The sequence below is a fragment of the Octopus sinensis genome, linkage group LG4 (genome assembly GCF_006345805.1).
Source record: "Octopus sinensis linkage group LG4, ASM634580v1, whole genome shotgun sequence".
Classification (NCBI taxonomy): domain Eukaryota; kingdom Metazoa; phylum Mollusca; class Cephalopoda; order Octopoda; family Octopodidae; genus Octopus; species Octopus sinensis.
The window spans coordinates 27,349,391-27,354,650 of NC_043000.1; the positions used below are offsets into that span (position 1 = coordinate 27,349,391).

At 34.4% G+C, this 5,260-nt stretch overlaps 1 long non-coding RNA gene across 1 annotated transcript in view; it reads right to left on the reverse strand.

Annotated features, from left to right (window-relative positions):
* Positions 1-981: 981 nt before the first annotated feature.
* The window catches only part of LOC118763218, a 21,285-nt gene continuing 17,006 nt past the window's right edge, over positions 982-5,260 (reverse strand). The window contains exon 4 of the long non-coding RNA XR_004998968.1: positions 982-993. This is a non-coding gene — a long non-coding RNA (uncharacterized LOC118763218). The remainder of the gene's footprint in view (positions 994-5,260) is intronic.

Genomic DNA, 5,260 nt, shown 5'->3' on the forward strand with positions numbered 1-5,260 from the left:
CGCACACGCACACACACACACATTCATACACACATACGCATGCATACATACTCGCAGGCACACAAAATACACATACACACAAACACACATACACGGGCACACACGTTTTATTACACTGCAATATATCTCTCTATATATAAAGCTGAAGTTGTCTGTGTATGACAAGTTTGGTAGCCTTCAACTAACACTATCTCCTCCGAGACCCTGCGGCGCAAGTTGACCAAAATTGAAAGTATGATAGAAGAAGGTTTGCTCTTCCTTCTGTAGTAGAAAAATTGCAAATCGGACTATATTAATACCAAAAATTATTTACATCAAAAAGCTGCTATGTTTTCTCTGAAAATACCTGTTTTATGATTTTTTTTACTGCCGTGTCGCCATTTTTCGGTGTATTTCAACCAAAAAAATGTTCAGTTAAAGAGAATAACAAGCTACATAATGCAAAAGTTTTACTTTTCAAAAATTCCAATTCTAAAAGGTCGAAACAAACCCGAGCAACACCGGGCGATACTGCTAGTCTACTATAAAAAATGCTGTGTAATACTGTACACTACGTGCGTGTGCTTTTGTACAATTTATAAATTTAACCAAAGGCTAAAAACAACCACCATTCAATGTAATAATGAATACATCCGAAACGATAAGACATGATAACATGCCAATTGTTTCGTCTTCAGTGCCTAAAATGACTTTACAGAAATATTACACGATGCTTACATAAATCATAATTAAAGAAAGTAACAATCGAAAACAATTACACAAAATATTTATGTCAGAAATAATATGATGCACTTAGGTGTAAAGGTATATCGGATTGTGTAATTATATTTGGTATTTTCGGTGTAATATATTGGATTGTCCGGAAAATTGGTGCCGAATTTTAAAGGAAATGATAAAGGTCAATAAATACTTGCCATTACATTTCCGATCAACCAAATATGAAACATTTTGTTGCACAATGCGTCTCCATCTTTCCTTTCACTTGAAAATACCCTCTTCCCAGAATTGAGGTATCTTTTTACCTCATCCAAGCAATTGAAATTTTTATCATTAAGACTATACTGCAGAGACCCGAATAAGTAGAAATCCGAAGGAGCAATATCTGGTGAATATGGAGGTGGGGGTAACACATCCCAGCTGAGCTGCAGCAATTTTTGTCTGGTTCCCAAAGTATCAAGTGCCGAAAATGAACTTTCTTATCTTCCATTTTAAAGGGTTACAGAATTAACACATTATAGGAACCTAAAACTTCTTCCACGAAAAGATAGCTTAAACTGCGCTATAAATGGAAGTGTAGTCAAATCCTATTTTATGGACTCAACCATGTTCTAAAATAAGTCGAAAGATAAGCTACTATAAATCGGCACGAACTTTCCGGACAACCCAATATATAGAGAAAGGTATAGAAAGAAAAGAGGGAGCTAAGAAGAAATAAACAAAAGAAGAACTGAAGAATGACCGAATATACTCCTCTCATATAAATATACACATTGGTAAGATCGAGGAGTTATTCAGTTTTACGTGGGAATCCTTCTGTGATTTTATTCTCAACCCAGAGTAACCACTACATATACAAAAGAAAGAAGCTTATTAATATCAATAAAATAAATGACTCCCGACTGAAAATAACTTCTACTTTATGTATGTACGATAGAACAAAACCCTAAACATCCGTCCTTTAAACCAGAGTTTTTCAAACATTTTGGCCCCTCTCATGGCCGCATAATACCCTCAGTGCCTCAACTCCTATTTTTATGCATAAATAGGTATTTTATATTTTACTAATATATATATACTATGAATCATTTGATATTCAATATATTATATAATTTGTATACAATAGTATAATAATATAATAAATTCGTCGCGTCTCCCCCAGACCACTGCCTTCCTCACAACGCTTCCTTTTTCTCTCCCACCCCTTAGGCCTCAACACACACCTGGACCGTCTTAACGCCCACCGGAGGGTGGTAGTGCTTACTTGTAGAACCTATGCTTTAAACTGACAGAACAGGATGTATACATTAATATAAATAGCAGTATTAAATAATGTAACTAGATGCAAGATATGTAGACTTGTTAATTACATCGATGGTAGAATATTATCTATTACTAAATGCGGAGCAATTATAATTATGAATAAATACACAAAGAATTATTAATAGATTCTGTAATATCAGTAATAAGCAGAATACTAAGTTTTTCCCATTCACCCATTTAATATGAAAGATTACTTTTCTTCGCTATTACTGTTATCAAAAATGAAAAGAGTAATCTAATCTTACAAATGTGAGGCTTAATGGAAATATCGCTGAATACCTATTGATGTATGACTAAATGTTTTCGACACTTCTGCGAATGAAGAACTTTTAATGAATATTCATCGTGTTAAAATAAGGTCTTAAGAGTGGCTTAAAAGATAACATATCCTACAGTCCAACTTCTAGACGGGTTAGGAAAGCTCACTGTTTTAATTTCACTCATAACTTAGTAATAATTCTAACAGCCAATATGTTGTTTCTTTGTTTAATAAGCAATTCGATTCTGCGCACCTAAATACATACAAAAAAATGGAATAGTACATGAAACTTTCTAAATCAAGTATATTCACTTAACAAAAATAGCTCTTTTAGGATAGCTAAACTCCGTAGTTGTTATAAGACCACCAGTGAACTTTTGCGAATAAAATCTCACTTGAAAAATGTTTTCTAAGCATCTCTAATTCATCAGGAATTTGAAGAGAATTCTTGAAAACAAAACAGCATACAAAACAAATATGCGCTATTAACTACTATTATACGAAGATAGTTAAATTCTCTTATCTATGTTTTACCTACGTAATTTATTGAACATAAATGTACAACTGGATAGGAATTTAACGCCTCAATAATGATTATCCCATATCATTCTTTTCTAAAAGGAAATGTTACTCAAGATACATTTAAAATTTTCACTTTAAGGCGTAGGAGTGGCTGTGTGGTAAGTATCTTGCTTACGAACCCCATGGCTCCAGTTTCAGTCCCACTGCGTGGCACCTTGGACAAGTGTCTTCTACTACAGCCTCGGGCTGACCAAAGCCTGTGAGTGGATTTGGTAGATGGAAACTGAAAGAAGCCCGTCGTATATATGTATATATATATTATATATATATATATTATATATATATTATATATATATATATATATATATATTATATATATATATATGTATGTATGTGTGTGTGTGCGTGTGTGTATGTTTGTGTGTCTGTGCTTGTCCCGCCAACATCACTTGACAAGTGGTGTGTTTAAGTCCCCGTAACTTAGCGGTTCGGCAAAAGAGACAGATCGAATAAGTACTAGGCTTACAAAGAATAAGTCCTGGGGTCGATTTGCTCGACTAAAGGTGGTGCTCCAGCATGACCACAGTCAAATGACTGAAACATGTAAAAGAGTATTTAAAAAAAATTTGTTATTTTTTTCCTGTTTAAAACAATCACCGAATTTCTATCACTCTTTCACCCATTCGCGCAAGTAGCGCTCGTTCAAAACATTTCGCTTGAAACCACTTGAGCATTTCATGTTTTTAGTAATCACACGTCCATGCGCTACTAAAAATATAACATTGAGAAGCCTATATTAAAATGTAGATAAGAGATGACAATTAGCGAATGCTTATATATTTCTCTGGCTAAAATAATATTTCTACGGAGTTTTCGTTTCAACTCAGATATTTTAAATATGTACCGTTATAAATCCTTAGACGCCTTTGATAACGATTAATTTCGAAAAAAGATTGCTTTCTAATATATGTAAATTTAGCATTGGCAGTGAGAAGTCGAATGCATTATGATGCCGATATGAGAATAATTACTTCCCACACATAGCGAAACATCGATATTACTACCAAATTCTACACGATTTTCAAGTCTTGTTAGATTCGGATAACAGCGTATAATTTACAAAATTTTACAGAATACCCCGAGGCAGTATTTCTTGAACGAATATCTTTGAGCCTTAGCAAGGAATTTACATTCCGCAACGCTAAAAATTCAAGCCCTTATTACTTAGAATAAAGAGTATATCTATGTCGTTAGTAATAATGGTTGGAATTTAAAACGCCTGTTGTAAACTGTTGGAGGCGGTTTATGCAAAAACAAGAGAATGAGGATGATAATAAGGCACTCTTCAGAGGATAGAGAGGATGGCAAGTTGGGATTGGAGGAAAGTGGCGCAGTTCTGTTGTTTGATATAAAAATGTTTAATGTTCGTGCTCAGTAAAGAAAGAGAGAGAGAGAGAAGGACAGGGAGAGAGAGAGAGAGAGAGGGAGAGAGAGAGAGAGAAAGAAAGAAAGAGAGAAAGAAAGAAAGAAAGAAAGATAGAAAGAGAAAAAGAAAGAGAGAAAGAAAAAAGAAAGAAAGAAAGAAAGAAAGAGAAAAAGAAAGAAAGAAAGAAAGAGAAAAAGAAAGAGAGAAAGAAAGAAAGAAAGAAAGAAAGAAAGAAAGAAAGAAAGAAAGAAAAAAGAAGGAAAGGAATGAAGTCAGAAAGGAAGAAAGAAAGACAGACAGAAAGAAAGAAAGAAAGACAAGCAAAAAGAAAGAAAGGCAGAAAGATAGAAAGAAAGAAAGAAAGAAAGACAGACAAGCAGAAAGAAAGAAAGGAAGAAATACAGAAAGAAAGAAAGAGAGAGAGAAAACATGAAACAAGTTAGACTTCATAACGTTGTGCGATATGAAATATGAATGAGAAAAATTTTTAAACAGAAAAGAGAGGAATATCGTGTAATTATATTAATATTTGGCTTTTGGGAAAGAATTGAATTCGAAGAAATGTTAATCGAATAACATTGCGCAAGGAAAGGAGATCAACAGAAAGGGAGAGAGAGAGAGAGATGTGTGTGTGTGTGTGTGTGTGTGTGTGTGTGTGAGTTAGTATAAGTGTGTGTATTAGAAGAAGATTAAAGAGAGAAAATGATTGTGTGTGAGAGAGAGGGGGGAAGAGATAAAGAGAGTGAGAGAGAGATAAAGAGAGAAAGAGAGAGAAAAAGAGAAAGGAGGGAGATAGAGAGCGAGAAGGAGACAAAAAGAGTGAAAGATAGTGAGAGAAAGAGAGAGAGAGACAAAGAGAGAAAGAAAGAGAGGGAGAAAGAGAGAGAGAGAGTGGGATGGAGATAAAGAGAGTGAAAGAGAGTGAAAAAGAGAGAGAGAAACAAAGAGAGAAAGAAAGAGAGGGAGGGAGAGAGAGAGAGCGGGAAGGAGACAAAGAGAGAGAGAAAAAAGAG